Genomic DNA, 23,649 nt, shown 5'->3' on the forward strand with positions numbered 1-23,649 from the left:
CAGTAGCTCGCTACACTATCTGACTGATATACAACCACCTAACTAACTAGCTAAAATCTTGCTGTTAACAGTGTCAGCATCACGAGCAGCCTCTCTGAGCTGTTACAATGTCAAAATGTCACTAAAACAGGATGTCCGCTATTTATATGAGAGGGACATGTGATTTGAGCAACCAATGACACAAGTTGTTGTGTCAGGACATTATGGGTGTTTCCTGCACCCTGATTGGCTAGCCGCAATGTGCACACATAAAGTTCGGAAAAAAAAAAGACTGCTTACAAGAACGCCGCTCCTCTGAGCTCTGCAAACCCCCTCTGCTCATCAAATACATACCAAACGCTCATGATACACCACCATTAGCATTGCTGAAAATAATTTTGTGGCAACGCAAATATTTTTCCGCACTTTTTAATGTTACCGATTTTTTGACGATTTTATAACATTTTCCGAAATCATGAATCCGAATGTGCTATATTTTAGCTGAATTTAAATTTGGCAATCGTTTTCCGAACATATTCGCTCATCACTATTCTAAACCAATCACAATTGTTCTGTCACAATGCAAATTCATTTGTCACAGTTTATAGAAAATGTTCTGATCATTTCAAACTTTTTTTTTTTTACTTTCAGGCTAAGTTTCCCCAATGAGTATTTGGTACATTTTTAACTTTGTAGTTTTGATGTGCAAAAAGTGCTGTGTATTACAATTTTCAGCAAGATGAATTGAATTTCTCTAATCTCATGTCACTTGCTTTTTTTACACAGTATAGATTGACCTGCTGTGTTCTTGAAATCTGACGAATGTCAATTTCCCTCATGCAAAATATGAGTTTTACATGTAGATTTTCCACATAGACGTGATTGAAATTAGGAAAATCAGCAGGTAAAAAATGCAAATGCATCTGTAGAGTTTTTCTACTGTGGAAACACACTAAAACATATACAATAAGCACATGACTTTATCAATAAACTTTTGTCAGAGATAGCAGGAAGTGTCCAAAACAAAGCAGTTTTATTTAACCCCTTAACGATCTCCGATATGCCTTTTAATGGCGATTGTTAGGGGCCTTTTAATGGTGCAGAGAAAAAAGTGTATAGCGCCCTCCAGTGTCAGAAAATCTCTGGGGTCTTGTCTACCTGGGGTAGCTGAGACCCCGGAAAACATGATTTGGGTCAGTTTTTACCATCCCCAGTCTCTTATTCACTGAATAACGACTATCGCAAAAATAAAAAAGTCTGATTTTCAATTAATTTCTCTCTCCTCTGATATGATCCAGCACATTGGAGGAGAGAGAAATGGGGTCCCCCGAGCCCCCTGGGTACATCTGTGGCGCGCCTGAGAGTCCAGTCGCCACAGAGGTACTGCACCTCAGCCAGAGATGTGGTACTCCGCTCTTGGGTAAGGAGGGGGCACTACCCGAGACTCGCACACTAGCATCCAACACCACACCACTCCATGCCAGGGGATCTGGGCAGACCTTATTGAGGGAGGGCTGTTGTGAATTCTGTTGTCGAGCTCCCTCCTGTGGTCGTGAATGGTACTTCGGTGAGTTCTGTCCGTGGGCTCCCTCTGGTGGCTGTGAGTGGAGCTGCTGCTTCTGAGGTTCCTTACACAGGTGACGTGGTTTATCCTTTGGTTGGCTGCTCTATTTAACTCCACTTAGATCGTTACTCCATGCCAGCTGTCAATGTTTCTGCATTGGTTCAGTTCGCTCTTGGATCTTTCTGGTGACCTGTCTACTCCAGCAGAAGCTAAGTTCCTGATAGTATCTAATTCGTTCATTGTTTTCTTGTCCAGCTGGATATCATGATTTTGTCTTGCTAGCTGGAAGCTCTGGGATGCAGAGTGGCATCTCCGCACCGTTAGTCGGTGCGGAGGTCTTTTTTGCACACTCTGCGTGGTCTTTTGTAGTTTTTTGTGCTGATCGCAAAGCTACCTTTCCTATCCTCTGTCTATTTAGTAAGTCTGGCCTCCCTTTGCTGAAACCTGTTTCATTTCTGCGTTTGTGACTTTCATCTCTACTCACAGTCAATATATGTGGGGGGCTGCCTTTTCCTTTGGGGAATTTCTCTGAGGCAAGGTAGGCTTTATTTTCTATCTCTAGGGCTAGCTAGCTCTTAGGCTGTGACGAGGCGCCTAGGGAGCGTCAGGAGCGCTCCACGGCTATTTCTAGTGTGTGTGAAAGGATTAGGGATTGCGGTCAGCAGAGCTCCCACATCCCAGAGCTTGTCCTGTGTGAGTTTTAACTATCAGGTCATTCCGGGTGCTCCTAACCACCAGGTCATAACAGTACAGCTGGCCCAAAGTATTAATGCATCTCAATAGAGGGATAAATTCTGAGACCATTTTTTTTTTTTTTGCACTGTGTTTTGTCTTTCTTTTCCCCTAAACCTTTGGGTGGTTCAGGACACAGGTGTAGATATGGACATTCAAGCTCTGTCCTCTTGTGTGGATCATCTCACTGCAAGGGTACAAAACATTCAAGATTTTGTGGTTCAGAAACCGATGTTAGAGCCTAGAATTCCTACTCCTGATTTATTTTCTTGGAATAGATCTAAGTTTCTGAATTTCAAAAATAATTGTAAACTGTTTCTAGCTTTGAAACCCCGCTCCTCTGGTGACCCCGCTCAACAAGTAAAAATCATTATTTCTTTGTTGCGTGGTGACCCTCAAGACTGGACATTTTCTCTTGCGCCAGGAGATCCTGCATTGCGTGATGTTGATGCGTTTTTTCTGGCGCTTGGATTGCTTTATGATGAACCAAATTCCGTGGATCAGGCAGAGAAAATCTTGCTGGCATTGTGTCAGGGCCAGGATGAAGCGGAGGTGTACTGTCAGAAGTTTAGAAAGTGGTCTGTGCTTACTCAGTGGAATGAATGTGCCCTGGCGGCAATTTTCAGAAAGGGTCTTTCTGAAGCCCTTAAGGATGTCATGGTGGGATTTCCCACGCCTGCTGGTCTGAATGAGTCTATGTCCTTGGCCATTCAGATCGATCGGCGCTTGCGTGAGCGCAAAGCTGTGCACCATTTGGCGGTGTTCTCTGAGAATTGGCCTGAGCCTATGCAGTGTGATAGGACTTTGACCAGAGCTGAACGGCAAGAACACAGACGTCAGAATGGACTGTGTTTTTACTGTGGTGAATCCACTCATGCTATCTCCGATTGTCCTAAGCGCACTAAGCGGTTCGCTAGGTCTGCCACCATTGGTACGGTACAGTCTAAATTTCTTTTGTCCGTTACTCTGATTTGCTCTCTGTCATCCTATTCTGTTATGGCATTTGTGGATTCAGGCGCTGCCCTGAATTTGATGGACTTGGAGTTTGCCAGGTGCTGTGGTTTTTCCTTGGAGCCCTTGCAGTATCCTATTCCATTGAGAGGAATTGATGCTACGCCTTTGGCCAAGAATAAACCTCAATACTGGACGCAATTGACCATGTGCATGGCTCCTGCACATCAGGAGGATATTCGCTTTTTGGTGTTGCATAATCTGCATGATGTGGTCGTTTTGGGGTTGCCATGGCTACAGCTCCATAATCCAGTATTGGATTGGAAATCTATGTCTGTGTCCGGCTGGGGTTGTCAAGGGGTACATGGTGATGTTCCATTGTTGTCAATTTCGCCTTCCACTCCTTCTGAAGTCCCTGAGCTTTTATCAGATTACCGGGATGTATTTGAGGAGCCCAAATCCGGTGCCCTACCTCCTCATAGGGATTGCGATTGTGCTATTAATTTGATTCCCAGTAGTAAGTTTCCTAAGGGCCGACTGTTTAATTTATCTGTGCCAGAGCACGCTGCTATGCGGAGTTATATAAAGGAATCCTTGGAGAAGGGTCATATTCGCCCGTCGTCGTCACCATTGGGAGCAGGGTTCTTTTTTGTGGCCAAGAAGGATGGCTCTTTAAGACCTTGTATTGATTACCGCCTTCTTAATAAGATCACAGTCAAATTTCAGTATCCTTTGCCGCTGATGTCTGATTTGTTTGCTCGGATTAAGGGGGCTAGTTGGTTCACCAAGATAGATCTTCGAGGGGCGTATAATCTTGTGCGAATTAAACAGGGCGATGAATGGAAAACAGCATTTAATACGCCCGAGGGCCATTTTGAGTACCTGGTTATGCCATTCGGGCTTTCTAATGCTCCATCTGTGTTTCAGTCCTTTATGCATGACATCTTCCGAGAGTACCTGGATAGATTCATGATTGTATATTTGGATGACATTTTGGTCTTTTCGGATGATTGGGAGTCTCATGTGAAGCAGGTCAGAATGGTGTTCCAGGTCCTTCGTGCGAATTCCTTGTTTGTGAAGGGGTCTAAGTGTCTCTTTGGAGTTCAGAAGGTTTCATTTTTTCCCCTTCTACTATCGAGATGGACCCTGCTAAAGTTCAGGCCATTTATGATTGGACTCAGCCGACATCTGTGAAGAGCCTACAGAAGTTCCTGGGCTTTGCTAATTTTTACCGTCGCTTCATCGCTAATTTTTCTAGTATTGCTAAACCGTTGACTGATTTGACCAAGAAAGGTGCTGATGTGGTCAATTGGTCCTCTGCGGCTGTAGAGGCTTTTCAGGAGTTGAAGCGTTGTTTTCTTCTGCCCCTGTCCTGTGCCAGCCAGATGTTTCCCTCCCGTTTCAGGTCGAGGTTGATGCTTCTGAGATTGGAGCAGGGGCTGTTTTGTCGCAAAGAAGTTCTGATGGCTCGGTGATGAAACCATGTGCCTTCTTTTCTAGAAAATTCTCGCCTGCTGAGCGCAATTATGATGTTGGCAATCGAGAGTTGTTGGCCATGAAGTGGGCATTCGAGGAGTGGCGACATTGGCTTGAAGGAGCTAAACATCGTGTGGTGGTCTTGACGGATCACAAGAATTTGACCTATCTCGAGTCTGCCAAACGGTTGAATCCTAGACCGGCTCGATGGTCGCTCTTTTTCTCCCATTTTGATTTTGTGGTTTCATACCTTCCGGGATCTAAGAATGTGAAGGCTGATGCCCTGTCAAGGAGTTTTGTGCCTGACTCTCCGGGTGTTCCGGAGCCGGCGGGTATTCTTAAAGAGGGGGTAATTTTGTCTGCCATCTCCTCTGATTTGCGGCGCGTGCTGCAGAAGTTTCAGGCTGATAGACCTGACCGTTGTCCAACGGAGAAACTGTTTGTCCCTGATAGATGGACTAGTAGAGTTATCTCCGAGGTTCATTGTTCGGTGTTGGCTGGTCATCCTGGAATCTTTGGTACCAGAGATTTGGTGGCTAGATCCTTTTGGTGGCCTTCTTTGTCACGGGATGTGCGTTCTTTTGTGCAGTCCTGTGGGACTTGTGCTCGGGCTAAGCCCTGCTGTTCTCGTGCCAGTGGGTTGCTTTTGCCCTTGCCAGTCCCGAAGAGGCCCTGGACGCATATTTCCATGGATTTTATTTCTGATCTCCCTGTTTCTCAAAGGATGTCGGTCATTTGGGTGGTTTGTGATCACTTCTCTAAGATGGTCCATTTGGTACCCTTGTCTAAATTGCCTTCCTCCTCTGATTTGGTGCCATTGTTTTTCCAGCATGTGGTTCGTTTGCATGGCATTCCGGAGAACATCATCTCGGACAGAGGTTCTCAGTTTGCTTCAAGGTTTTGGCGGTCCTTTTGTGCTAAGATGGGCATTGATTTGTCTTTTTCTTCGGCTTTCCATCCTCAGACTAATGGCCAAACCGAACGAACTAATCAGACTTTGGAAACATATCTGAGATGCTTTGTTTCTGCTGATCAGGATGATTGGGTGTCCTTCTTGCCTTTGGCTGAGTTCGCCCTTAATAATCGGGCCAGCTCGGCTACTTTGGTTTCTCCTTTTTTCTGCAATTCTGGTTTCCATCCTCGTTTCTCTTCAGGGCAGGTTGAGCCTTCGGACTGTCCTGATGTGGATACTGTGGTGGACAGGTTGCAGCAGATTTGGACTCATGTGGTGGACAATTTGACATTGTCCCAGGAGAAGGCTCAACGTTTCGCTAACCACCGGCGCTGTGTTGGTCCCCGACTTCGGGTTGGGGATTTGGTTTGGTTGTCATCTCGTCATGTTCCTATGAAGGTTTCCTCTCCTAAGTTTAAGCCTCGTTTCATTGGGCCATATAAGATTTCTGAAGTTCTTAATCCTGTGTCATTTTGTTTGGACCTTCCAGCTTCTTTTGCCATCCATAATGTGTTCCATAGGTCGTTGTTGCGGAGATACGTGGCGCCTATGGTTCCCTCCGTTGATCCTCCTGCCCCAGTGTTGGTCGAGGGGGAGTTGGAGTATGTGGTGGAGAAGATTTTGGATTCTCGCGTTTCAAGACGGAAACTCCAGTACCTGGTCAAGTGGAAGGATTATGGTCAGGAAGATAATTCCTGGTTTTTTGCCTCTGATGTTCATGCTGCCGATTTAGTTCGTGCCTTTCATTTGGTTCATCCTGATCGGCCTGGGGGCTCTGGTGAGGGTTCGGTGACCCCTCCTCAAGGGGGGGGGGTACTGTTGTGAATTCTGTTGTCGAGCTCCCTCCTGTGGTCGTGAATGGTACTTCGGTGAGTTCTGTCCGTGGGCTCCCTCTGGTGGCTGTGGGTGGAGCTGCTGCTTCTGAGGTTCCTTACACAGGTGACGTGGTTTATCCTTTGGTTGGCTGCTCTATTTAACTCCACTTAGATCGTTACTCCATGCCAGCTGTCAATGTTTCTGCATTGGTTCAGTTCGCTCTTGGATCTTTCTGGTGACCTGTCTACTCCAGCAGAAGCTAAGTTCCTGATAGTATCTAATTCGTTCATTGTTTTCTTGTCCAGCTGGATATCATGATTTTGTCTTGCTAGCTGGAAGCTCTGGGATGCAGAGTTGCATCTCCGCACCGTTAGTCGGTGCGGAGGTCTTTTTTGCACACTCTGCGTGGTCTTTTGTAGTTTTTTGTGCTGATCGCAAAGCTACCTTTCCTATCCTCTGTCTATTTAGTAAGTCTGGCCTCCCTTTGCTGAAACCGGTTTCATTTCTGCGTTTGTGACTTTCATCTCTACTCACAGTCAATATATGTGGGCGCCTGCCTTTTCCTTTGGGGAATTTCTCTGAGGCAAGGTAGGCTTTATTTTCTATCTCTAGGGCTAGCTAGCTCTTAGGCTGTGACGAGGCGCCTAGGGAGCGTCAGGAGCGCTCCACGGCTATTTCTAGTGTGTGTGATAGGATTAGGGATTGCGGTCAGCAGAGCTCCCACATCCCAGAGCTTGTCCTGTGTGAGTTTTAACTATCAGGTCATTCCGGGTGCTCCTAACCACCAGGTCATAACAGAGGGCCCCATCTCAGGCTGGAGTAGGAACTAGGTAGTGGGTGTGGGTGGAGAGAGTGACAATTGGATTGATAGTTGTCAGTTGGAGGGGAGGAGTTGATCAGAGCAGATGTGAATAAAGGAGCTCCAGGGAGAGAAGAGGTCCTAGGGGCTAGAGAAGTGAAGAATCCACACATGGCGCCCGAATCCAAGCTGACTGTAGTTGGGTGGAAGGACTAGGTCACAGAGGGGACCGGTCCCAGACTAGTTGAGGAACTGCGAGTCTCAGCTAGCAAACCGGAGACTGTAGTATCTGCATGTGCTTCAGCCAAATCCACACACATTCGCTGAAAAGGCAGCCATATAGGATCAAGGGGACCAGGAGAGGGTCACCTGACAGGACCCAAGGCAGCTGGCTTGGGACACTGTGTGAGGAGCAGGGCAAGAGGGTGAAGCCAGCGTTGAGAGACGTCCTGGGCAGGTACACAAGAAAGGGAGTCTCAGAAAAGTGCACCTAAATTACCTGAGAGCTCGGTGGACCACAGACCCGGTGGACACAGCACCCGGCTGGCGACTGTAACCATCTGACTGTGAGTAAAGAGTGAAAACTACACCCTGCTGTGTCCTCAGAATTATTACTGCGCCACCTGCCCTGCACTTCAAGAGATCACCATTAACTGTAACTAGTGTTGAGCATTCCGATACTGCAAGTATCGGCCGATACTTGCTGTATCGGAATACCGATACCGAGATCCGATATTTTTGTGATACCGGAAATCGGTATCGGAGTAAGCGGCGCGTATGGTTCCAAGGGTCTGGAGGAGAGGAAACTCTCCTTCAGGCCCTGGGATCCATATTAATGTAAAAAAATAGAGAATAAAAATAAAAAATATGGCTATACTCACCCCTCCGGCGAACCCTGGCTGTCACCGCTGTGAGCGTCCGCCTCCGTTCCTGAGAATGTAGTGAGTGAAGGACCTTCGATGACGTCGCGGTCAGGTGAGCGGTCACGTGAGCGGTCAGGTGACTGGTCACCTGATCGCGATGGTAACAAAATTCTCATTGGGGTCTGTTACAAACCCCCAAATATAACAGAAACCATGGAAAGTCTACTTCTAAAGCAGATAGATGAAGCTGCAACCCATAATGAGGTCCTGGTTATGGGGGACTTTAACTACCCGGATATTAACTGGGAAACAGAAACCTGTGAAACCCATAAAGGCAACAGGTTTCTGCTAATAACCAAGAAAAATTATCTTTCACAATTGGTGCAGAATCCAACCAGAGGAGCAGCACTTTTAGACCTAATACTATCTAATAGACCTGACAGAATAACAAATCTGCAGGTGGTTGGGCATCTAGGAAATAGCGACCACAATATTGTGCAGTTTCACCTGTCTTTCACTAGGGGGACTTGTCAGGGAGTCACAAAAACACTGAACTTTAGGAAGGCAAAGTTTGACCAGCTTAGAGATGCCCTTAATTTGGTAGACTGGGACAATATCCTCAGAAATAAGAATACAGATAATAAATGGGAAATGTTTAAGAACATCCTAAATAGGCAGTGTAAGCGGTTTATACCTTGTGGGAATAAAAGGACTAGAAATAGGAAAAACCCAATGTGGCTAAACAAAGAAGTAAGACAGGCAATTAACAGTAAAAAGAAAGCATTTGCACTACTAAAGCAGGATGGCACCATTGAAGCTCTAAAAAACTATAGGGAGAAAAATACTTTATCTAAAAAACTAATTAAAGCTGCCAAAAAGGAAACAGAGAAGCACATTGCTAAGGAGAGTAAAACTAATCCCAAACTGTTCTTCAACTATATCAATAGTAAAAGAATAAAAACTGAAAATGTAGGCCCCTTAAAAAATAGTGAGGAAAGAATGGTTGTAGATGACGAGGAAAAAGCTAACATATTAAACACCTTCTTCTCCACGGTATTCACGGTGGAAAATGAAATGCTAGGTGAAATCCCAAGAAACAATGAAAACCCTATATTAAGGGTCACCAATCTAACCCAAGAAGAGGTGCGAAACCGGCTAAATAAGATTAAAATAGATAAATCTCCGGGTCCGGATGGCATACACCCACGAGTACTAAGAGAACTAAGTAATGTAATAGATAAACCATTATTTCTTATTTTTAGGGACTCTATAGCGACAGGGTCTGTTCCGCAGGACTGGCGCATAGCAAATGTGGTGCCAATATTCAAAAAGGGCTCTAAAAGTGAACCTGGAAATTATAGGCCAGTAAGTCTAACCTCTATTGTTGGTAAAATATTTGAAGGGTTTCTGAGGGATGTTATTCTGGATTATCTCAATGAGAATAACTGTTTAACTCCATATCAGCATGGGTTTATGAGAAATCGCTCCTGTCAAACCAATCTAATCAGTTTTTATGAAGAGGTAAGCTATAGGCTGGACCACGGTGAGTCATTGGACGTGGTATATCTCGATTTTTCCAAAGCGTTTGATACCGTGCCGCACAAGAGGTTGGTACACAAAATGAGAATGCTTGGTCTGGGGGAAAATGTGTGTAAATGGGTTAGTAACTGGCTTAGTGATAGAAAGCAGAGGGTGGTTATAAATGGTATAGTCTCTAACTGGGTTGCTGTGACCAGTGGGGTACCGCAGGGGTCAGTATTGGGACCTGTTCTCTTCAACATATTCATTAATGATCTGGTAGAAGGTTTACACAGTAAAATATCGATATTTGCAGATGATACAAAACTATGTAAAGCAGTTAATACAAGAGAAGATAGTATTCTGCTACAGATGGATCTGGATACGTTGGAAACTTGGGCTGAAAGGTGGCAGATGAGGTTTAACAATGATAAATGTAAGGTTATACACATGGGAAGAAGGAATCAATATCACCATTACACACTGAATGGGAAACCACTGGGTAAATCTGACAGGGAGAAGGACTTGGGGATCCTAGTTAATGATAAACTTACCTGGAGCAGCCAGTGCCAGGCAGCAGCTGCCAAGGCAAACAGGATCATGGGGTGCATTAAAAGAGGTCTGGATACACATGATGAGAGCATTATACTGCCTCTGTACAAATCCCTAGTTAGACCGCACATGGAGTACTGTGTCCAGTTTTGGGCACCGGTGCTCAGGAAGGATATAATGGAACTAGAGAGAGTACAAAGGAGGGCAACAAAATTAATAAAGGGGATGGGAGAACTACAATACCCAGATAGATTAGCGAAATTAGGATTATTTAGTCTAGAAAAAAGACGACTGAGGGGCGATCTAATAACCATGTATAAGTATATAAGGGGACAATACAAATATCTCGCTGAGGATCTGTTTATACCAAGGAAGGTGACGGGCACAAGGGGGCATTCTTTGCGTCTGGAGGAGAGAAGGTTTTTCCACCAACATAGAAGAGGATTCTTTACTGTTAGGGCAGTGAGAATCTGGAATTGCTTGCCTGAGGAGGTGGTGATGGCGAACTCAGTCGAGGGGTTCAAGAGAGGCCTGGATGTCTTCCTGGAGCAGAACAATATTGTATCATACAATTATTAGGTTCTGTAGAAGGACGTAGACCTGGGGTTTTATTATGATGGAATATAGGCTGAACTGGATGGACAAATGTCTTTTTTCGGCCTTACTAACTATGTTACTATGTGTCATCAAAGGTCCTTCACTCACAGCATTCTTAAGGACGGAGGTGGACGCTCGCAGCGGTGACAGCCAGGGTTCTTCGGAGGGGTGAGTATAACCATATTTTTATTTTTATTCTTTATTTTTTACATTAATATGGATCCCAGGGCCTGAAGGAGAGTTTCCTCTCCTTCAGACCCTGGGAACCATCGAGGATACCTTCCGATATTTGTGTCCCATTGACTTGTATTGGTATCGGAACTCGGTATCGGCGAGATCCGATATTTTGCCGGTATCGGCCAATACCATCCGATACCGATACTTGCAAATATCGGAAGGTATCGCTCAACACTAACTGTAACACTTTAACTGCCCTGGGGTCTAGCTCTACCCGTGGAGAGCTGTAACATCTCAGCTGCATCACCAACCGCCCCAGTGGACTTGAATCGCAGCGTCGGCCATCCCTAGCCAAACACCACGGGTGGCATCACAAACTAATCCCCTATAAACTTTATTTCCTTTCAATTAATTTTATTGGACACCCAGGGCCACAGACCTGGTCACTGCTGCCATAACAACCCCCTGAAGAACTGTCGGACCTGGACCGAGTACCCCACGGTCCTAGTGGGCGCGTCCCATCCACCATTCCCGGACCATCCTGCTCCATCCCCTGGCCCTCCACATGATCTCTACTTGAAAAAAATGGTCATGCGCAGTGCGCCCGCTGAGATCTGCCAGTCTTTATGCGGAAACAATAGGGGATTTTTCCTATTTGTTCATTTTGATCACTGGCTAGACCCTATCACAGTGACCAAAATAAAAAGAAATATTAAATCAAACCCCCCTTTGTCATCCCCTTTGTTAGATAAAAATAATAAAATATTTTTTTCCAATCTTTGCAGTTAGGGTTAGGGTTGGGGCTAGGGTTAGAGTTGGGGCTAGGGTTAGGGTTGTGTTGGGGTTATGGTTGTGTTGGAGTTGCGGTTGTGTTGGAGTTATGGTTGTGTTGGGGTTATGGTTGTGGTGTTGGGGTTAGAGTTGTGGTTAGATTTAGGGTTGTGTTGGGGTTATGGTTGTGGTTGGGGTTGGGATTAGGGCAAGGGCCCACATCAAAGCAGGGGATCTGACTTCAGACGTACTATCCCGTCCGAGGTCAGAAAGGGGTTAAGAAAACAAAAATTAAAAGTTTGAAAATTGCAAAATTTGTGGATGAGGGTAATAGTTTTGTACTGGATTCTTGAGTGGATGGTTAACCATTGTAATGACTGGCACAGGGTAGAGGCATCAGTGTAACGGTTGGTCAGGAATATAATCCTGGCAGCAGCATTCAGGACAGATTGGAGCGGGGAGAGTTTGGTAAGAGGGAGGCCAATTAAGAGAAAGTTACAATAGTCCAGACAAGAATGAATGAGTGAAACAGTAAGAGTTTTTGCAGTGTCAAAAGTAAGAAAAGGGCGAATTCTAGAAATGTTTTTGAGATGCAGATAAGAAGGGCAAGCCAATGATCGGATGTGGGGGGTGAAGGAAAACTCAGAATCAAAGATGACCTCAAGGCAGCGGCCATGTTGCTTGTGTGTAACGGTGGAACCACACACGAAGATGGCAATGTCAGGCAAAGGTATGTTAGTAGAGGGAGAGAACACGAGGAGTTCTGTTATGATGCGGTGGTCTAGGAGCAACATGGAACGAGCTCTGAAGGAAGTGGTAACTGTACTGACTGCAGTCCCTAAGCTCAACACAACACTAGATGCAGCCGTGGAATGCTCCTAACTCTCCCTATGCATCTCGTCACAGCCTAAGAGCTAACTACCCCTAAAGACAGAAGCAGGAAAACTATCTTGCCTCAGAGAAAATCCCCAAAGGATAGATTAGCCCCCCACAAATAATGACTGTGAGTGGAGAGGGAAAAAGACATACACAGAATGAAACCAGGATGAGCACAGGAGGCCAGTCTAGCTTGATAGATAGGACAGGATGGAATACTGTGCGGTCAGTATAAAACACTACAAAAATCCACGCAGAGTTTACTAAAAATCTCCACACCTGACTAAAGGTGTGGAGGGTAAATCTGCTTCCCAGAGCTTCCAGCAAGACAGAATTAATTCATACTGATAAGCTGGACAAACATAGAAAGCACTGAACGGATAAGTCCACAAACTGTGAACAGAACAGAGCAAGTAAGAACTTAGCTTTGCTGAACTGGTCAGGAAAACAGGGAAATCCAAAGAGATGTGAATCCAACCAGAAACCATTTACAAGTGGCACTAGCTGAAGGAACAGCCAGACCTAAATAGCCGAGCAGAAGAGAAGATAAGTGGAGGCAGCTAATGACAGCTAACTCCAAGGAGCAGCCATACCACTTGAAACCACAAGAGGGAGCCCAAGAGCAGAACTCACAAAAGTGCCACATACAACCACCGGAGGGAGCCCAAGAGCGGAATTCACAACAGAGTTCAGTTTTTGACAGGTTCAGTTTCAGATAGAGGGAGGACATGATGTTAGAGACTGCGGTAAGACAATCACTGGTGTTTTCTAAAAAGGCAGGTGTGGTATCAGGAGAAGAAGTGTATAATTGGGTGTCATCAGCATAGAGATGGTACTGGAAACCAAATCTACTGATTGTTTGTCCAATAGGGGCAGTATACAAAGAAGATGAGGGGGCCTAGGACTGATCCTTGAGGAACCCCAACAGTAAGGGGAAGGTGAGAGGAGGAGGAACCAGCAAAAGATATAGTAAAGGAGCGGTCAGAAAGGTAGGAGGAGAACCAGGAGAGAACAGTGTCCTTGAGGCCAATGGAGTGGAGCATAGTGAGGAGGAGCTGATGATCCACAGTATCGAATGCTGCGGAGAGATCCAAGAGAATTAGCATGGAGTAGTGATCATAGATTTAGCTGTTAGTAGATCATTAGAGACTTTAGTGAGGGCAGTTTCAGTAGAGTGTAAAGAGTGGAAACCAGATTGAAGAGGGTCGAGAAGAGAGTTATCTGAGAGATAGCGGACAATATGGGAGTGGAACAGGCATTCGAGGATTTTAGAGATGAAGGGAAGATTTGAGACAGGTCTATAATTAGCGGCACAGTTTTGATCGAGCGATGTTTTTTAAAGTAATGGGTGTATGATGGCATGCTTAAATGAGGAGGGAATAATACCAGAAGAGAGAGAAAGGTTGAATATTTTTGTTAGGTCAGAGGTGACAGCTGGGGAAAGGGACTGAAGGAGATGTGATGGAATGGGGTCACTTGTGCAAGTTGTCGGGCGAGAAGATGCAAGGAGCCTGATTACCTTTTCTTCTGTAACTGGTTCAAAGTCAGAAAGTGAACTAGATGCAGTGGGGGAGGGAGGACAGTGCATGGTGTGAAGGGATTGGGAGATAATTTCCTGTCGAATGTGGTCAATTTTTTCTTTGAAGTAATTGGCTAGATCTTCAGGGCGGAGATCCGTGGTTGGGGCCTGCACTCCTGGGTTGAGTAGGGAATGGAAAGTGTCAAAGAGACGTTTAGGGTTATTGGACAAGGAGGTGATGAGGGTGTTAAAATAGGTTTGCTTGGAGAGGTGAAGGGCAGAGTTGTATGTTTTAAGCATAAACTTATAATGGATGAAATCTTCGGGTAGATTAGATTTTCTCCACAGACGTTCGGCGCACCTGGAGCACCGCTGTAGGAAACGTGTTTGCAGCGTGTACCACGTTTGTCTCCGTCTGTACCAAGTTGTTCTATGTATAGGATGTGCAATTTCATCTAGGGCACTTTGGAGGGTTTTTCATTGTAATGCTTCAGTGCAGAATCAGAACATGAGATGAAGGAGATAGGGGCCAATGAGGACTGCAAGCTCTGCATAAGTTTCTGGGTGTTAATGGCCTGTATGTTTCTGTAAGTGCGGAAAGTGGGGGTGACCTGAGCGGGATGGCAGTTCTTGATAGAGAATGAAAGAAGGTGGAGGTCAGAGAGCAGGAGAGGGGAGTTTGTGAAATTGTCCACTGAGCAAAGCCGGGAGAGGACCATGTCGATGGAGTTTCTGTGTTCATGCGTTGGAGAGTTAGTATGCTGGAAGAGGCTGAAAGAAAAGGTTACAGATAAAGGGTGAGAAGCAGATGGGGAGAGGGGAAAAGCAATGGGGATGTTGAAGTCACCCAAGATGAGGGCGGGGATGTCACAGGAGAGAAAGTGTGGAAGCCAGGTGGCAAAGTGATCCAGGAACTGATGAGAGGGGCCGGGAGGATGATACACCACCGCCACTCGCATAGAGAAGGGGATGTAGAGTCTGACAGCATGGACTTCAAAGGAAGGGAAGACAAGTGAGGGTACTTGGGGGATAACTTGGAAGGTACATTTGGGTGATAGGAGCAAACCAACTCCTCCACCTGCTCTGTTGTCCGATCTAGGGGTATGAGAAAAGTGTAGTCCACCATATGAGAGAGCAGCAGCAGCAGTGGTGTCTGACTGCAGGATCCAGGTTTCTGTAAGAACCAGGAGGTTAAGAGAATCAGAAAGGAAGAAGTCATGAATGAAAGGGAGTTTATTACACACAGAGTGAGAATTCGAAAGGGCACAATTGAAAGAGTCAGAAGGCATGCATTGAATATTAATAAGGTTAAAGGGGTTTCTGAGTGCAACAGTTGGGAGGTTTGACTGGCTATAACATGGGGGGCTGGGGTTGGGAGAGATGTCTCCAGCGGAGAAGGAGGATAGAAAGAGTGAGGAGATAGTTAAGTGATTTGTGAGAGCGTCTCTTGTGTTGGATGGTGGGACTGAATAGATCTGCACTGTTAAACAACGTGGACAGAGCGTGAGTGCTCTAAATAGGAGAGGAAAGGACAGAGGGGCTGATATGGATGCAGTGTAAAGAGTTAATGCAAGTTAATGAATGTGAGTGAATGCAGCAGCCAGGATGTAGATTATGCAAATACATATGGTGAATATTTGTTCACCATATTCACCATATTTGTTCTGTTCCAAATGAACAGGGAGTTGAAAGATTAAAGTGCCTTACCTGTCTAACTGCCATGGTTTAACTGCCAGTACTTAAAAACAGTACTTCGAATAACTATACACGAATTATAGTGCACGAATGCACCCCTGCACGAATGTGTCCCCAAACTATGTCTAAATTTATAGAAGGCAATCTCTTAGATCTCACTTTTTTTCTCTCTCTTTCCTTAGCAATCAATCTAACTCAGTTGAGACGGCAGGACACAATAAATGTAATGAACAGATAAACAAATGTCCAGCCCTACCTGGATCATAAACCGCTTTGAAAACAGTTATGTGATCTCTCTGCATAAGGACAAGCAGAAGTGAAGTCAATGCAGTATCTATGTACAAAAAAAAAAGCTAGATGACTAACAAATCTACATACATGCAGGATTCAATGCCTGAGATAGAATGATATGATTTACCATTCAGGCTGCTTGCTGACAATGAATGGAGAAAAAAGACAAGCAAGATTCAGTTCAAAGCTGGAATTATATGATTTACCTGTATGAAGAGAATAGAGAATAGTGATGCGTGTTAGATTCATCCATGGTTTAACTGCCAGTACTTAAAAAACAGTACTTCGAATAACTATACATGAATAATAGTGCACGAATGCACCCCTGCACGAATGTGTTCCCAAACTATGCGTCCCCAAACTTAACTGTTTATCTCCCTGCGAGGAGTTCCCCTATTGTTTAAATTATACTGTTATGTTAATGGATCGCCCCCAAGGGCTAGGGGCTACTCGGTACCGGGCCCTTTGGTTCTCGTCGGGGATGTCACGGTGGCTGACCCGGTCCGTGGCCCTAGGGGAACGTCTGTTGATAAAAGGGGGGAAAGGTCTTTAAAGGGATAATGTTCATGACGCCACCTGTGGTATTCGGTCAGGGTGACCGACGCTGCTTAGGGGTCCACTGGGGTGATGTTATGGCAGCTAGATGGTATACCTTCCCACAGGTGAAGTATGATGTAAGGCACAGTGAATAACGAGGACACAAGGTTGCAGTCTCTTTACCTTTACTGAAGGCTTCAGCATCCACAGTCCAGGGTAGGGACCATGGAGTAGGCAGAGTCCGGCCGGTCTGAAGGCAATTCCAGAGTCCCCTTATCCAGGTGGAATTCAATAGCCTTCCTCTAGTGCCTGAGTGTTTTAGTACCTCCCTGCTGAGCTCCTCAGTGAGGTCCTCACAACTATCGTAGGTGTTAAGTCTCTTTCTCTCTGTCCCCCTGACGGATAGGACAAACCCGTATGACTGATGGCCTGAGGCTTTTTATAGGGACCCTAGAGACGCCCCGGCCCCCACAAGTTGCCACCGTGCCTCCTGGGTATATGGTTGGGCAGCCAACGTGGAATCAACTGTCCTGCCAGTCTCTGAAGTAAAGCATAGAGATCCTTACTCCCTCGGTGTACTGCGCTTCAGAAGGAGGCAGCCTGCTTCCAGCTGGTCTCCCCCTGATGTTCCTCTCCTTTTGCTATGACTTTGTTTCTCACTCACTGCAACACAATTCCTTTCAATTTCTCTTTCTTTGGATGCTGCCGCACGTGGGGCAGGTGCAGCTCCGTGAACCCTCGTTCTTCCACAGACCTTCCGTCTGCTCTCCTCCATCTCACGTTCTCTCTAGACTACCAGTTTTACGTAATTGTGAGGAGTGCCCTAATCGATAGAAGCATGGCTCCCCCTGGCGGCCTGGAGTGTGAAGTGTGTATTTGTGGCTGTGATACCTGGACAGAAGATCTCCTTCATTACCTTCAGGCATAACATCACTCCCCCCTGGTGGAAGAATAACATTACTCCAACGACCAGGACTCTGGGGCGCTGCATTAACCCTTGCTCTGCCTCCCTTACGTCACTGCATCCCGCAACCTATTTACATAGGCATTAGGGATAGTAGGACAGGTGGAAGTTCAGGCTTTAGTACCTAACTCGAAACATTGATGAAAGTATAATTACCCAAACTGATACAAAAAAAATCTCTTTCTCCTGTTCGAGTTCACTCATCTCTAATAGGGACCTAATTACTACATATTGTTACAAAAGGGGCACTATTTCTATGTAGAAATATGCACTTACTGTCTAGAGGCACAGTGCACAGTGATGGGGATTATTATTATTATGCAGAGCCACAGAGGAAGCTTTATCACTTCATGGGTGCACAGAGGGGGCAACATGATCATGCTAAATCATTACTCCCTGCTTGATAAACTTATCTAGAAAAATACTGTATTTTTGGACTATAGAAAACAGTTTTCCCCTCGATTTGGGAGGAAATGAGGGAGAATTAGGCACTGCCTTGCATAGCACGATCTACTATGAACGCTGGCATTCACAAGAGAATCATAATGACGTACATGGGAGTCTTCATTAAACACCTGGCTGTCATGACAACCCATCAGCCTCCCACAATCACATGCCCGGGGTGCCGATGGATGGTATAAATGAGGTGTTTCCATCTGCTTTGTGTTAAATCCTTCTGTCAGTGATTGACAGCAGAATTTAACTGGATAAAAGCTCCACCTGTAACAAGCTGTGCTTGTTATACAGTTCAACTACCTTTTCAGGCCGAAATCACCAGTGTATGTGAACTTTTGATTAGGGTCATTTGGATATTTTGGGTTGTCATTATGATTTAAAAAGAGAAAACACAGTAGTTTGACAATAAATGGCTTCACCCACCACTAACCATGAGTGGAGAAAACTTTTGGTGTTATCATTCATATACTCTGAAAAAAGGCCAAGAAAGCAAAAATTCTGCCTCGGTATGTAAACTTTGGAGCACAACTTTATATTTACATCACCATAATCATTATTGGTATATGAGTACATCACCAGAACAATCATGAGTCCACGAATACATCGCCAGAACCACCAGCAGTACAAAAATATAGCACCAGAACTACCATAAGTACATGAATACAGCACTAGAGCCACCATCAGTACATGAATACATTGCCATGCTTATTACAGTGATCAATTGAAATGTCAGTTTAGCCACATATATATTTGTATTCCATTAACCTACAACTACCAGTACAGTATGTCCTTAACAAGGGTAAGGAGATACTGGGAATTGTTGTTAACAGCCCTCATCACACTGCAGACAATACAGAAATCACTGTATTGGTGAGACATAGTATCACAAATAAACATTTACAGTACATCCATGTACCTTATACAGTAGGTGACATCTTTTATCGTAACAATCCACTTTCCTTTCTTCTCCGACTTCTCTCATAGGAGCTATTCACTTTCTTTTTTCCCATCTTGGCAATCAGCCATAGTGACTATGCAAATCCACAGCTTTTCTCTGCACTTTATCATCTTTTCCAGTCTTCTGCAGCAATACCGTGACATGGTGCCTTAAAAATAACAGTATCATAATTTCTCTCAATAAAGATATCTGCACTACGATTTGCCCTGAAAAAATAATTGCACTTCCCTGTGCACCTTGAAAAAAATATGACCTTCATACTATCCCTCTTATGTGCATGAAGATTAACACAAACTGAAGATAGTAATACCTATATATCATGGAGTAACATCAATCAATATATATATAGAGCGAATGACATGTAGGTGCTAGATGGATGAATGGTATGTAACAGCATGGCAGAGGGTGGTAGTCGTGGGCGATTCTACTAAGCATCCGTCAGTGAGCACCCCGGCCCCTTGCACAAATGAAGAGATGAGTACTCACTATGTCAGCTAGAATCCTAATCCCAGGAAGCACCACAGAGTCGCAATCTTTGTTCAAACAATTAAACTTTACTAAACAGCAAGGCATCCATCATATCCAGGGATACCGTTCACAGAGGTCAACAGTTCCTATGCTTTCCCTGCTGTCTCTATGGACAATTCGGATCCCATCTGTTCTGTTCATCAGCTCCCATCCTGGTCTTGGGCCCCGTATTCTGCCTGGGGATGATCCCGTTGAGCTGATGCCCGTTCCCACTGCACTCCAGCCTGGAGCAGCTGTATCACCCACGACCAGGGGACTCTCTGTGCACACGTCCTGCCCAGGTCAAAACTGCAACCTATGCAGGAAATGCTTCGCCTATACCCCTATGACTCTGCACTGTGACACCCTTAACTCCTCAAAGCTGCTTAACTCTCACATATGTACAAATACATTTACATTAACATTAAGAGTACATTACATTATGATACCGCACAAAACACAATACAAGACCATGAGAAAACTGCACATTATATTCATAAAACATTAGGAAGCCGCACATGAAATGGTTATTCGACATTCAGGAGAGGGAAGACAAATGAGGGTCCCCACGACCTCCTTACACTCCTCCCTCCTAAAATATGGTTGTCCCCTACCATGACTGCACCTGTAACCTATAAAACAGCATATATAAAAACATCAATAAAATTAATACAGTCCTTTTTGGGGCAGCACGGTGGTGCAGTGGATAGCACAGCAGCCTTGCAGTGCTGTAGTCCTGAGTTCAAACCCCACTAAGGACAACATCTGCAAAAGAGTTTGTATGTTCTCTCCGTGTTTGCGTGGTTTTCCTCCGGGCACTCAGGCTTCCTCCCACATTCCAAAAGACATACTTATAGGGAATTTAGATTGTGAGCCCCAACGGCGATGATAATTTGTGCAAAACTGTAAAGCGCTGCGGAATATGTTGGCGCTAAATTAAAATAAAGATTATTATTATTAAAGATTATTATTTTCAAATGTTTCTTGTGGATCATCCGTGAGCCCGGCTCTACTTGGTTATAGCCCTGGAACAGAAGTTTTAGTTCATTTTAAAGTTAGTTTGACTGACTCTGGTCCTGTGGCTCCTAGGACCCATCCACATGAGATACTACATAACATCAGTTCGGACCCATAGGCCAGTCCTTTCCCACTCCAGGTATCCAAACACAGGAGACCGAAAAGAACAAACACCCTGGCCCAGTGACCAACTTGACAACAGTCCACGTAGTCCTGACGGGGCTCACTCCTTGGGTCCTCCTGCACAGATTTTCCCCCCTCCCTCCTTTTAGTAGATCACGGGCACTTAAACACACATGGGCGATTGCATCAAAGAACAGTTCTGTGTAAAAAGAGGTAAAATTTGGGGCAACTGCAGGTAAGATGTAGAGTTATAACAACACAGTCCTTGGTGATTAACCCTTTCAACTTTCCAGTCCCGCAATCCAGCAGGGGATGAACAAAGAAAACTTGGAGGAGGGGGAAACAAGAACATCAGTCTTTCATCCATTACCACTTGGGTCAATCATGACACTCAGTCTCGGTATCATCCAAGGCTTCCAACCTCTCCAGAGATGCAGAACAGTCTCTACATTTTTTTCATTTCGGTGCAACCGGCACAACTTTTCAAAGGGACCACCTCAATAGATGCAGAGCCATTGAGTAGTATAATGGGCCACATTCAGGCCCTGAATGACAATAAAAGTATGACTTAAAGACCCAATGGAGGAAGACTCATCACTGTTCCTCCGACTTCTTTCATTCGGCAACGACCAACTCAGCAAACTTGGAGCTTCCCACTCCTGTGACCCGCCTGTGGTCACTGTCTCCTTTAAGGGCCCCTCTGCCCTCTGTCTTACTGTAGAAACTGTGGTCGTTGCAAGAGATGGCCGGACACACTGCGCCTCCTGCGCCTGTCTCTCCTCGATATGGCAACTGTGACTGCCACAGCATAGGGTCCTCGGGGCAAAAACAGGTGCGGGGACTGGGGTGACGGTAAGCGTCACTCACTGTGACTGCTTCTGGCTGTGACGGACCTCTACTGCGGCCACGCAAACTCAGGATAAGGGCCGTAGCGGTCCCTCTTTCCACAACTTCCGCTTTCTCGACTGCCCCTTCTGGCTCAGGGTCCTCCACATCCACAGCACTCCGGCTTCCTCACCAGCTTCTGTACATGGACAGGTAACTCACTCAACAATGGCGTCTCACTTCCTGTCATGCTGTCTTGCTCTTCTGGGCTCCACCCGTTCGTGAGCGGAGTCACTTCCAGCTGCTCCACCTGTTTCCTCACAGCATAGGTGCAATTGTGAATAAAGTGCTTATGTGCAATAGCAGTGGTACAGGGGAAATAAAGGGAGACCTATACCTATACCTTTAACGTCTGCTGGGCCAAGTACAGCGCACATCCTGACACGCGTTTCGAAATGGATTCCTTTGTCTGGGGATGACTTCGTTTATTTTTACTGCACCTGTTTTTAGTGCATATGAATACACTCTAGTGCTCTCCTTCATTTGTTTTTTAGGGTTTTATATATATATATATATAATTGTCTAAGGGTTTTTCTGTCTGTCTGTCTGTCTGTCTGTCTGTCTGTCCTGGAAATCCCGGCTCTCTGATTGGTCGAGGCCGCCAGGCCTCGACCAATCAGCAACGGGCACAGCGACGATGATGTCATAAAGGACGTAGAAATCCCGCGTCTGATTGGTCGAGGACGTAGACATCTCAGGTTTCTGATTCAGCGACAGGCACAGTATCGACGTAGCTGTCATAATGGTTGCCATGGCGACGATGATGTCATAAAGGTTGCCTCGACCAATCAGCGACGGGCACAGTGTGCCGCGAATTCTGGAATCATCATTGTCCATATACTACGGGGACATGCATATTCTAGAATACCCGATGCGTTAGAATTGGGCCACAATCTAGTATATATATAATTGTCTAAGGGTTTTTCTGTCTGTCTGTCTGTCTGTCCTGGAAATCCCGCATCTCTGATTGGTCGAGGCCGCCAGGCGGCCTCGACCAATCAGAGACGCGGGATTTCCAGGACAGACAGACAGACAGAAAAACCCTTAGACAATTATATATATATATATATATATATATATATATATATATATATATATATATATATATTTTCACAGTACAGATCAAAAGTTTGGACACACCTTCCCATTTAAAGATTTTTCTGTATTTTCATGACTATGAAAATTGTACATTCATACTCAAGGCATCAAAACTATGAATTAACACATGTGGAATTATCTACTTAGCAAAAAAATGTGAAACTGAAATTATGTTTTATATTCTTCAAAGTAGCCACCTTTTGCTTTGATGACTGCTTTGTACACTCTTGGCATTCTCTTGATGAGCTTCAAGAGGTAGTCACCGGGAATGGTCTTCCAACAATCTTGAAGGAGTTCCCACAGATGCTTAGCACTTGTTGGCCCTTTTGCTTTCACTCTGTGGTCCAGCTCACCCCAAGCAATCTCGATTGGGTTCAGGTCTAGTGACTTTAGAGGTCAGGTCATCTGGCGTAGCACCCCATTACTCTCCTTCTTGGTCAAATAGCCCTTACACAGCCTGGAGGTGTGTTTGGAGTCATTGTCCTGTAGAAAAATAAATGATGGTCCAACTAAACGCAAACCGGATGGAATAGCATGCCGCCGCAAGATGCTGTGGTAGGCATGCTGGTTCAGTATGCCTTAAATTTTGAATAAATCCCCAACAGTATCACCAGCAAAGCAGCCCCACACCATCACACCTCCTCCTCCATGCTTCACGGTGGGAACCAGGCATGTAGAGTCCATCCGATCACCTTTACTGCGTCGCACAAATACACGGTGGTTGGTGTTATGATTAGGTAATTCAGAACCACAATGGACCTTGAAGTTCAGAGCACACAAAGTGACCTGACAATAACCAAAAGACATAGGACGAGCTCTGAGACGTGGGAACTCTGCTGACCGCAATCCCTAATCCTATCCAACCACACTAGAGGCAGCCGTGGATTGCGCCTAACGCTCCCTATGCAACTCGGCACAGCCTGAGAAACTAGCTAGGCCTAAGATAGAAAAATAAGCCTACCTTGCCTCAGAGAAA

This window comes from Ranitomeya imitator, chromosome 3, assembly GCF_032444005.1.
Source record: "Ranitomeya imitator isolate aRanImi1 chromosome 3, aRanImi1.pri, whole genome shotgun sequence".
Lineage (NCBI taxonomy): Eukaryota > Metazoa > Chordata > Amphibia > Anura > Dendrobatidae > Ranitomeya > Ranitomeya imitator.